Genomic DNA, 12,487 nt, shown 5'->3' with positions numbered 1-12,487 from the left:
ACAGTTCGGGCAATTCTTTGGCTTTATCCCCAAGACCAGTACCTGGGACTCGTGTGTTATCTTCGTTCTCTAACGCGGTCCAATCTATCTTTTTCTCTCCCACCTCCCATTCTTTTTCTTTAAGTTTTTCATATATGCCCGCAGGCAACAGGACCTTTAACATTTTGATGATATCGGGATACGTGTATTCTCCCATACGGAGCATGTCTTTTAATTCACGGTGGAACCCTGCTGGATCTTTATCGTGACAGGGCACTAACTTTTTCATTTCTAGTAGCTCTATTTTCGTTATAGGGGTGTAAACAAATACTCGTTCGAGCTCACCCCCCGTTCCCTTAACAGGATGCACTTCTCGCAACGGATTCTGTCTATCTATGTAGAATGGGGGTGAAACAGAAACAAAATGCGGAGTCAGGAACGTTCTGTATTTGTGGCGCTGTTCTAGAATGACGTTAATTAAATCGGTACCTAGACCTCTCCATCTGTTTAGGAGTAACTCGTTCAGTACATTATATAAGGGACCTGGATCAGAATGCTGACTCTCGTACAGTGTAATGAGGTGCTGGATCATATACATACCCACCAGTCGCTGCTCGGCTGGCGGTAGTTTCAGAAACATTTGAGCCACTACTTCGTCTGGAAACGTGGTAGAATCACTAGTCCATCGGACTGCTGTTCGGGCGAGTTCTTGTTCATGCATGGTACTAAGTTTACTGTAACCTATTCGTAATCTCAGAACTTTATCGGTAGCCTGAAACAATTGTTCAAGAGAACACTGTTCTGGTACGGGAGGAGGAAAAACTTTCTTGTAGTCTAGGCGTGTGTGTCTATCAGAAGGTCTCGTCCTACCTACATACGCTATTCTGGTGGGATTCTCGTTGTCTACCTCTTCGTCTGAAGAGTCATTCTCTTTTTCGGCAACTCTCATTGCTTCCTCCTTTTGGTGTATACTTATAATTTCTTTACGGATCTTTCTGTACATAGTTTCTATACTATTCTGTGTTCTGTGTTTTCCTTCTGCTATATTGTCACTCCATCTGGTCAGGACTCTCATCTCTTCTGGGTTTTTATCAGGATGATCCTGTTCTCTTATTAAACAATTTAAAAAAAATTGCAAAATCATGCCTTGAATCTCGACTTTTCTGTGTACCATAGCTTCGTGAATACTTTCTGGTTTCTCCCCTGTTCGGATGAAATGATATATTCTGTCTAGATGTTCTTTCATATTTGATATGGTAACCAAGAAGCTTGCAACTCGTAAGCGTATGGAATATATTATCATACTATCTTCACCTGGTACTGGATCATATCTACAATCAGATCCGCACTTATGGAAATACTTTTTGAGGGCTTCGTACGTAGTCACTTTCGGGGTACGTTGTAACGCTGCATCTCTCAGCGTCAGTCGCTTTGTTTGAGGCGGGGTGATAGGAGTACCTCCCCCTGCTCCTCCTGAACTGGAATCGTCAATTAATACTGAATGTGCGGCTACTGGTAACGTGACTGGCAAAGTAGGGGTACGTAATGTGGGTTGGTCCTGGGATACTGGCACATTAACAGGACCAACGACTGGAGGCACAGTAATTACATTATTAACAGGAGGTGTAAGTTGAACTGGCGGAGGATTCGTATTAGCATATTCTGGGACAGTGTCGTCCAAATAGGAAGAAAGGAAAATTTCAGCCGCGGTCGGTTTATGACGTAGCTTAGTCGGGACCAAGGGTGGCGGTAAATTACAGGGTGCTTCCGGGGTTGCTTTAGGCAAACCCTCGGCGAGAAGAGGATACATACCTTTAATAAGGGCATTTCTCTGTCTGTCTGATTGTTCTGCTCTAACTCGTTCACCTTCTTCTAGTAATTCCCTTTCCTGGGCTTTTTCGGAAGATTCCCTACTTAATTCTGCTTTTCTGAATTCTTTCTCGGTTCTTTTATGCGATTCTTTACGCCACAATTCTATGGCATCTTTCTGGGATTGTCTGGCTTTCTTTTTCCATAATGCTTCTTCTACTCTCATGATGCACTCGGCATCCCATGTTCCTGAAACAGGCCATCTATATTTCTCTTCAAGATGTTTGGTGTAATCCACCCATAAATCTAGATACAGTATGGCATCTAAGCCATGCTTATGATACATGAAATGTCCAGGACTGTCCCTGGGAGGGACAGGAACTGATTCTTCGAGTAACCCTTTTCTGGTTTTTATCTGACGTAACTTCGAAAACAGCGGCATATTTGAACCGTACTTGAACTTGAACACAATACACAATGAACACAGTAATGAATAGCAAAACGATCACTCATACCACGACATCAAAAAAACACATTAATAACAGTTACAACAGATACTACCTAATACATTGAAAACATAATACTTGAATTTCTCGAGAACAGCCTTACTAGAATTACTGGATGCACTGCTAAAACAGTACAGAACATACCGGTCTCCTAAAGAGACACGTCATACCGTATCCACCTAGGTGAACACGTCGGACCGGATCTGTGTACCCAAACCCGTCGGACCGGGCACAAATTAATGAACCCGTCTAGATACCCCCAGCAACGGTACTCACCGGGAAGCAAACTGAAGGCCTCGGACTGGACTGGACTGCTACGACGTCTGGTTACTGCTACGCACTACGCATGCGCCTCGGGCTTCGGGCTTCGGAAACAGGTGGGCCTCCGGATACCTCGGACCTTGCTCTCTCGGCTTGGGCTCTGGTCGGGATGACCCGCCTTCCTCACCGCCTCGTCTGGATGCCGGACCGCAGTCTCCGTCTCCTCCGTGGGCCTGAGGGAGACTTGAAGCAGAAATATCTGCACGTGCACAGTAGGGTTCCGTCACGGCTGTAGAAGGGTCAGGGGGCCTGCGTTACATCGCCGGCGCGTGGAGAAGTGGCTCGTCCCTGTTCGGGCGCCATTTTATGTGGTAAATAAATAATTAATTACCGATACTATTTTCTATACATTAATTATAACAGATAGCTCAATAAATAAGAGGCAGGATCCGTGATATCTGAGTCAGAATGGCTTTAATCGGATGGCTCGAGCCTAAAGACCATGATGTGGCATGCAATGGAATGGAATGGCAGCTGCAACGTCTCTTTAACATTACATAGTATATATAGTAAAACAGCACAATTGTATTGCATACAGTAGGCGTAACAAGTGACAAACGTAAGATAAGAACATATGGGCGTACAAAGAAGGCGTGCACAGAGTGTGCACGAAGACATGTGATGTAACGTCACAGAAGTGTCATAAATGGGTGGGTACATGGAGGGGGCTACCTGGGCAGCTGGAACCTTTAACCTACTGGTGCGCGCAAACGGGCCATGACGTGTAACTAGAGAGAGCTGGGGCTCTGACTTCTGCGCCAGAAGAGGAGACTAAAGTCTGGGATGTCAGGACGACATGTACCTATAGCATATCTGATATCTTGTGTTTAGAGAACATGTTGATAGAATCTAAAAGTCATCAGGGCAAAGGCTACTTGACACTAAGGCTGGTGCATGCATATATTTCTTTATGTATTGCGTGTGCTATGAATCTTCTATGGAAACTAATTCAGTAATTCTCTTGCATGGAGACAGAAAGACTAGACTATAGCTGAAGATGTTTATGCGGTTCGTTAGCTTAGGAATGTGAAGCCGGGGAGCTGAACTGATAACTAGAGGCATAACATATTCTTGGCAGACAGGCAGGCAGGCCAGGCCGGGCACCGCGCTGCTTGGCAGAAAGTAAGTGAAGGGTCAGGGATGCGGGAGGGGCTGCATCGCTCCTCAGAGTGATTCAGAAGACTTGAAGCTTGAATCTGGTGTCCGGGCCCTATGAGGCCTAGAAACGGGGACAACTCGATGAATTAACGTGCACAATGTAAAATGTTGGCAACATAGGCCTAATACTTGTTGCTTTCAGGAGGACTGGATAACTGGCATATTAACGTTGGACACAACTATAATTGCGTCTTTAATCTGGAGAGGGGGAACATATGCATATCGATCATGCACATATAGCATATAATGGGGAACACGTAGGGACACATGACAGGGCAAAATTCAATTTTCCTCAGTGCGATGCCCTCATGTTGCGTACGAGCAGTGGCTTGATGGAAGCAACAGATGGCGTCGTCAGTGAAACCAGGGTCGTGGTGAGAAGTAATGCAGTGCTTGTCACAGTGCTGGCAGGTCACGGTGCAAGCAGCGGTATTGTTGTTGCTGAAGGGCTGTCGTCAGCTGACGAACTGGAGTCGATGGTGCCGGCGTCGGTAGGCCAAGGCTGCAGTGCAGGATGAGGGCGGTGTGTCGTGTAGCTTTACAAGCGGTGCCCTCGAACCACGGTACAGGCAGCAGCGTCAATGTCGGCTTGAAGTGGGGTTACCAAGATGGCGTCGTGAAGCGAGGCGGTGCAGAGTGCGGTACCCACAGGTCATGCTGCGAGCAGGGGCTTGGTGGCCCGTCGGATGGTGTTGTTGGTGAGACCAGGGTTTGGGTGTGACGTTGCGGCGGTGCACTCTGCAGTGCTTTCAGGACATGGAGTTGGCAGCTGCGTCGTAGATGGCGTCGGGTTGCTTTTTCTTTTGTTGCAGCACAAAATCAATCAATCAATCAATCATGCCATTTGTATAGCGCACTACTCACCCGGGAGGGTCTCAAGGCGCTTGGGGGGAGGGGTATGCTACTGCTCGAACAGCCAGATCTTGAATTGTTTCCTGAAGGCGAGATGGTCCTGGGTCAGCCGAAGGTGGATGGGGAGGGAGTTCCAAGTCTTGGCAGCCAGGTAAGAGAAGGATCTTCCTCCGGCGGTGGCTCTTCGGATGTGTGGTACGGCTGCGAGGGCGAGGCTGGTGGACCGTAGCTGGCGGGTGGGCGTGTAGAAGGTCAGGCGGTCGTTGAGGTACTTGGGGCCCAGGTCGTGGAGAGACTTGTGTGCGTGGGTGAGGAGCCGGAACGTGATCCTCTTGTCGACGGGGAGCCAGTGCAGGTTCCTCAGGTGGCTGGAGATGTGGCTGCGTCGGGAGACATCCAGGATGAGTCGGGCAGAGGCGTTCTGGATGCGCTGGAGTCTTTTCTGTAGCTTGGCTGTGGTTCCGGCGTAGAGGGCGTTTCCGTAGTCCAGTCGGCTGGTGACGAGTGCCTGGGTGACAGTCTTCCTGGTCTCGGTCGGGATCCAGCGGAAGATCTTGCGAAGCATACGCAGGGTGTTGAAGCACGATGAGGAGACGGCGTTGACTTGTCTGGTCATCGAGAGGGAGGGGTCCAGGATGAAGCCCAGGTTGCGTGCGTGGTCGGTTGGCTTGGGTGCGGTGCCCAGGGCTGGGGGCCACCAGGAGTCGTCCCAGGCGGAGGGCGAAGATCCCAGGATGAGGACTTACATCTTGTCCGAGTTCAGTTTCAGGCGGCTGTCCTTCATCCACTCGGCGACGTCTTTCATCCCTTCGTGTAGGCAGGTTCTGGCGGTGTCGGGGTCTCTGGTGAGGGAGAGGATCAGCTGGGTGTCGTCGGCGTAAGAGATGATGTTGAGGTTGTGCTGGCGTGCGATGGCTGCGAGAGGTTTCATGTAGATGTTGAAGAGGGTGGGGCTGAGTGAAGTTCCTTGCAAAACACACAGTCCCCAGTCGTGAGAGCAGAAGAACTTGAAGTCTTTGCTGTTCCTGAGACTTCCTGAACAGGGGGCAAGCTCTACCTCAAACCCTTGGAGATACTTAAAGAAAGAAGTTGTAGAAAGTTCAGTCCAGTCCTTTCACTGCCCAAGACAGAAGCAGTAACTGCAGGTCAGCACAGCAAAGCACTCAGAAAAGTGGTAGTGTTAGGGTTTGTACAATCAATGTAGCCCAACCCCATACTGTGTACTAATTGCCAAATGTATTAAGTGTTTGCTCTCTTGCTATACATTGTTTATGCAAGTCCGGTTCCCCTTCTTATATGGTTATTGCAGGAGCAGGTTGTATATTGTTTGAGGTCAAGTGTGATGCCTCTTTATGTCATTGTAGCAGGGGTATGTTTATATCTTTTTAATAAATGTTAAATGCTCACAAATGTGCTCAGTTAAACATAAAGCAGAATGAATCAAGTGAAGAGGCAGTGTTTGAAGCTCGCTGCATTATTAACATACTCATAATGTTCAAATCATCATGGCACATTTTCTAACAGCACGTTGTAATCCCAAGTGCTGAGTCATCTCATCACCCTAACGGTAGAACCCCACCCATCTCCCTGCCTATATAAGACCCGCAGACACAACGAGACGCACTTGCATTCGTTAGTGTATCTTCTCTTACCTGAATTCTAGCATGAATCCTCGACGACGCATCTTCTGAAGAGTTTCCGGTTTCCCCAGCAACGCGTCTTCTTTGAGAGCATCACTTTGATCTCCGTCTCAGTTCCCGAGTGTTTTGGTTTCCACTGTAACTCTGTGAAGTGTGGGCATTTCCGTCCTCGCTTCCATTCCAGTTTTAGAAATCTTCCGACCTGCAAAAAACAAAGGAAAAGAAATACTCGCAAGTAAGATCTTTCTAATATTTCATGCATGACAAAATAAAAGCGCGCGTAAGGAAATAATGAAACAGTTTCAATAAATGAACAAGTAAAGGTTTATTTTTACCTTTGGTTTTCCTGAAGTCAAAAGGGAATCGATTCTTTTGGATTTTGGACACTTATCTGAAAAAATATACATTTAAAGAGTAAGAGAACTGTATTTGCAAAACAAAGAACTCAGCATAAAAGACAAGAGTGGACATTTTAGTTAATCTCTTGAGGACTTTATTGAGAGGACTACTGGAAGGCATCATCAGTGAGTTCAAGATAGACAAAAGTTTTAAGAGTGCCTTGATAATAGTATGTATTAGTGTATAACATTATTTTTTTACGTACAGCACAAATAAGAATAGCGCTACAGAATTATTCTTCGGTGAAAAGGTGAAAGGCTTGTGATATTTGAATAAGAGCAATTGTAACAAAGGTATTTTGAAATACAGAATGAAAACTAAATTTAGAATCAAATAGAAGAGTATAGAGCATTGCATCACAATGTTTAGTAATTATTGTTTATACTATTCATAGATGTCTAGCCATTAAAGGACAACAACTTCTGAAGCCATACAAAGAATCTCACGCAAAGGAAGAAGTGCCTCATCTCAGAGTTGCAACTTTGGAGTATTTCTTTTGTTCTTTTTTTTTTATTTTGTCCCATGTTCCCCCTTCCCCTAGAGATCTATCCTAGCCAAACTGAATATTAACATACAGTTTAAGCTGGCATAGGTTTTTAGGGGCATAGAGAACATACATCTCTCAAGTTGAATAACCAGGACTTCAGGTGAGTGAAGACTTAACAGGTAGTTCCTCCACACAGCATCTCCAGCTCTTCTTCTTGGCAGTCTTCTTGGTCCAAAAGAGTTCTAAAGTTCAGGGGTTTGGGTCCCACTTTTTATAGCCCAAAATCCTTTGTCCTCTTAGGCAGAGAGTGTCTGTGCCCAGCCAAAACCAGTTCTGTCCTGTCTGGTGTATCTTCCTGGCAGAAGGTGGAGACGGCATTGTCAGAGGCAGACCAGGCCCATTCAGGTGAAAGGAAATCCCCTCCCCCTACTTTAAATGCAGCCCAGTTCTATTCAGCCCTTCACTAACCCATCTAGACTCTCTGGAGCCACTGCTCCTCTCCAGCCTCTGTCATCCAAAACTCAAACAGTCAGTCCACAAAACCAGCAGAGGTCTACTGGATGGTTGATCAAGAAAATACCTAGTTTCTAAGAGTGGTATTTTCAAACACAGAATGTATTAATCACGTTCACTAAAAGATGCATCCTTAGATTCTGAGTTCAGGCATACTTTTTTTTTTTTAAACTTTCTTTTCCAAGTTTTCACACATATAAGCAATATATACTTGTTGGTACAGTGTCTTATTCCATATCTTATCAATAGGCAGCTGAATTGCACAGTTAAACATGGCCAAGTGAATACATCAGTAGGTATGTGAATATCAACATCTTTACATTCTCAATATTACATTGCCCCCCCACATCTTTTTAAACCACAGCGCGTAATCGCCTCGTCGCCTGGATCTACGTGATCTCCCTTATATATACTAGCAAGCTAAGGGTGACACAATATCTAGGAATTTAGGTCCTGTGTGAAGCAGCATCAGATCTGTAGGGTATTCCCCGTCAACCCACACCCTCCGGGACTATGCCATTTTCTAATTGTGAATTGGATGTCTGTCTCAATGCTGCAACATACGCCCTATATGGGCCCCATATGTCCACATGGGGGCAATCCTGTGTCCCCACAATAAAGCTAACTCCCTTTTGGCCAGTAATAATCCAAGGGAAGCAAATCTTCTCACTTTTTTAGGAAAATTAACTGTGTATCCCAGTAGAGCCACTTCTGGAGTGAGAACAAGAGTTAGATTAGTCATGTTACCTAGTATGGTATGTATCTGCTCCCAATAAGGTTGCAATTTGGGGCAAGTCTATGTGAGGTGCGCAAAGTCTGCATATGGCACAGAGCTTTTTTTTTACAAGTGTGGGGTCTGGCCGGATCTATTCTGTGTGCCTTGGCGGGAGTGCAGTAAATACAGCGGAGGAATTTGAAATGCAGCAGTTTATGCCTACTATTAAGGGAGACTTCCCTTCTCACAGTGCAGCTCTTCGCCTATTGTGCATCTGTGATGGTGCGGCCCAAATCTTGCTCCCACGCATTGCGAACCTCGTTGTCCCCAACCTGTCTTGTATTAGCACATGCTTTGTATAGCTTGGAGATGAGATGTGTACCTACCTCACATTCAATGATCAATGTGAGTGGAGCGAAGGAGTTGGGTTCGACTGGGTAAGTAGTCGGTGTGGCTTGTGGAGCAGAGCGGATTCGCCCTAATACAAAGTTATCCATAAAGGTGAGAGTTTGAAATCAGGCATCTTCAGTAACCGAGAAAATGTGCTCAGCCAGGTAGAGATCCCCCATTTTCGTAATGTTGAATTTGTCTAATGTGTGTTGCACCAATTTTTCCCGTTATCGGCAACCAGGTAGGATTGGGGAGGGGTAGGGCAGAAGAGTATAATGTGGTGGCACTAACTAGCCTCCTTAACCACATCGCTGCGGCGGCTATTCCGCCGCAGCGCTAAGGGGGTGGAGGGCCGCGCGGCGGGCGCAGGCTGGTGACGGAACCGCTCCGTCACCAGCCGCGGTTCCGTCATGGCCCCGCCCGCTCAATAGAACGAGCCGCGCAGGCGCGAAATCAGCGCCGTGCAGGCGCGTCGGGTGGGCCATGACGGAACAGCTCCGTCATCAGCACAGCGCCACCGCGGCTGATGACGGAGCGGTTCCGTCATCAGCACGGAACCGGTTAATTTATCCCATGCCCAACTGGTGGTGGAGACAGTCTGTATGTCGTGTGGGTCTCTAGGAACGCCCTTCGGTAGTACGGTGGCCAGTTTTTCGGGTAAAACAAAATCTGCTTCCGGCCGTAGAAATGGGATTCGTGCGTTGGGGTGGAACCATGCATATGCGTAGCAGCACTGGGCTACCAAATAATATAGTTGAAGATCTGGGACACCATATCCTCCCCTATCGCAAGGAAGGGTAAGCACCTGCCAGCAGACGCGCGCCCTTTTTTCCCCCTCATCAGTCTGATGAGGTGTGTACGCAATGTCAAAAAGAACCTATTCGTTAGGGTATTTTATTAAAAAGATACACAAATTTGGGAAGCACCACCATTTTAAGTATTGCGACCCTACCTGCTATTGATAGCGACAGATGCAGCAGCGTTCCACTTGGGCTTCTAAGGGGCAGATTTTGCACCTAGTTCAAACTAAGGATTTGCGCATTGTCCAGGTGGATATGTATGCCTAGATATTTTACCGAATCTGCGCACCATTCAAGGGGGAATCCGCAATCCCATGGAACCGTGCTCCTTGGAAAATCACTGACTTGTGCCAGTTAATGCCCAGTCCAGAAAAACGGCCAAATCTGAGTATTTCTCGGATAACTGGTTATAGGTTTTCTTGAGGTCCCGAACATAGAGGATAGTATTGTCTGCATATAATGAGACCAATAAGGGGTCAGTGTTGAATTGCAAGCCTCTGTGTAAATGACGTTCTTGAAAATGGCAAATCAGTGGACCCATGGCCAAGATAAACAAAAGAGGGGATAGGGGGCAGCACTGCCCTGTGCCACGGGACAGTGAGAAGGGCTGGGAGAGAGTGCCGTTTGAACGGAGTCTCGCCAATGGTCTGCTGTATAATAGTGCTGTGGTGGCTATGAAGCCCACAGGCATGCCCATTTGGCGCATGATCGAAAGAAAGAAAGGCCATCCTAAGGAATCAAAAGCCTTTTCCGCATCCAGAAGGATAGCAGTAGCTGGCACCTTCGAGTCTATTCCATGTATTACAGCAAATTACATTCTGAGATTTAAGGAAGTGGATCGATGGGGGGGCGAAGCCCGATTGGGCTGGGGATATGATGAACTCCATTAATTGGGATAGATGATTACCGATCATTTTAGCCAGTATTTTATAATCTAAGTTTTGTAGCGAAAGGAGTCTGTATGAGCTACAAAGGGACATGTCTTTGGCGGGTTTGGGGAGGAGAATAATGACCGCCTCTCGTAGTGTAGTGGGCAGTGCCTGTCTCTCAAGCGCTTCAGCATAGACCTCTATCAACTGCGGCGCTAGTAAGTCTTTGTAGGCCTTATAGAAATCCCCGGTGAAGCCGTCTAATCCGGGGGCCGAGAAGCCTTTGAAAGCATCAATCGCGCCAAGTACATTAGCCTCAGATATGGGCTCTGCTAAGAAATCTTGCATGTGTTTCTCCAAATATACCAATGCAATTTCTGACAAATAGTCTTCTTGAGCTGAGTGATCGCTCCCTATTTTAGAAGAGTATAAGGCTGTGAAATAGTCCAGGAACTCATCACGAATTGCTGGGATGGAAGATAGTATATGAGTCGTGGATGATCGAATTTCGGTAATGTAAGACCTGCTGTACGGGGGGCGGAGCATTTGTGCCAACACCCGTCCGGGTCGCTCAGCTTCTCTATACCATCTGGCAGACTGGTATTTGCCCAAGTATAAGAGCTCCCTGTCTGCTGCCTCACAAAATTCAACAAGTAGAGTCAACCGTTTGCCCTCTGAATCCGGGTTCGAGGCGTATAATGTCGCGGCTTCTAACACCGTGAGTTCACGTTCGATGCGTGCCAGTGTGTTACGCAAGTCTTTAAATATTCCGGCATGCTTGATGATACAAACACCTCTTATGTATGCCTTTAAGCCCTCCCATAAGACAGCCCATGTGTCTACGGAACCGGTGTTAATGGAAAAGTAGTCTTCAATGGCTTCACGTACCACTACGTTAAAAAGATCGTCATGCAGGGCTCAGCTCGGAAATCGCCACTGTCGCTCAAAGCCTTCCGGCCGGGGAACATTCAGGTGAAGCTGTACCAGGGTATGGTCAGAAAATTGTGGAAGAGGTGTGGCGCCGCGGCCAGGGCGACTGACGCTGGAATCTGGGGATCACGGTTCGATCCCGGGCTCCGGCGGCAGGTTAGCCCAGCACCTTGTGACTCTGGGCAATAGCTTGCTTAATCTTCCCGAGGGCCCCCAGCGCCTAGAGACCCTAACGGGTGATTGTGCGCTTTACAAATGTGAATTATTATTATTATTATTATATGTTTGTGGTAGTGTCACCTGTGATCGGAACCAGCCGGCAACTCCCGGGGAGACTAACCAAAAATTGATCCTGGTCCAAGTGTTATGCTGGCCCGGGTAGTGGGTATATTCCGTGAATGTAGGATTGCGTTTGTGCCAAATGTCAAGCAAGGAGAGTTGCTCACAGAGATCTAGCAGAGCACGGCATGCGCGCGGCTTAGTGTCCAGACAAGTGGAAGTGCTATCTAAGCTTGGGTTCGGTAGTAATTAAAGACCCCCCCAACCAGGAGAAAGCTAGGTTCCAACCTAGCCAACTGTGCGTGTAGAGAATGAAAAAAGTCAGGGGAGTCAGTATTCGGGCCACAGACACATACCAAAGCTGTGTAGTGTCCCATAAGCATGCCTGTGACGATTATGATTCAACTCTCAGTATCCCCTATCACTGACCCAAGGCTGCAGGGAACTCTCTTGTGTATAAGGATAGCCGTGCCCCTGGCGTAATTGCTATAATTCGCAAAGTATCTATGTGCCCCCCAACTGGCAGCAAAGCGGGCTGTGTCCGCTTTAGGCAAATGTGTTTCCTGTAAATAAGTGATGTCTACATTGTGTCGCATCATGTAGTTCATAACCTGTCGTCGTTTGCGGTTGTCATTGAGACCCCTGACATTCCAGGACATTAAGGACACGGTAGAGGGACCTTCGGTGTTACCTAACTGTGCCATAGGAAACGCCCATCAAACATATCACAATGAAATAGCAGAGAAAACAGAAAAACAGTGACAGGGACCATTGCAGTACATAACTGGAAACTTTATTCAATGTGAAGTCCCCCCTCCCACCACCCAGCCTCACCCCAAC

General features: G+C 47.1%; 1 long non-coding RNA gene across 3 annotated transcripts in view; it reads right to left on the bottom strand.

Annotated features, from left to right (window-relative positions):
- Window positions 1-12,487, bottom strand: part of LOC144768554 (uncharacterized) — a 63,076-nt gene that overhangs the window by 35,771 nt on the left and 14,818 nt on the right. For all 3 annotated transcript variants that reach the window (XR_013598570.1, XR_013598569.1, XR_013598568.1), the window contains exons 2-3: window positions 6,601-6,656; window positions 6,278-6,467 (exon numbers count right to left, since the gene is read on the bottom strand). This is a non-coding gene — a long non-coding RNA (uncharacterized LOC144768554). The remainder of the gene's footprint in view (window positions 1-6,277; window positions 6,468-6,600; window positions 6,657-12,487) is intronic.

This window comes from Lissotriton helveticus, chromosome 7, assembly GCF_964261635.1.
Source record: "Lissotriton helveticus chromosome 7, aLisHel1.1, whole genome shotgun sequence".
NCBI classification, from domain to species: Eukaryota; Metazoa; Chordata; class Amphibia; order Caudata; family Salamandridae; genus Lissotriton; species Lissotriton helveticus.
Note: the sequence above shows the minus strand (reverse complement) of the source record. Positions and strands in the feature narration are given on the sequence as shown.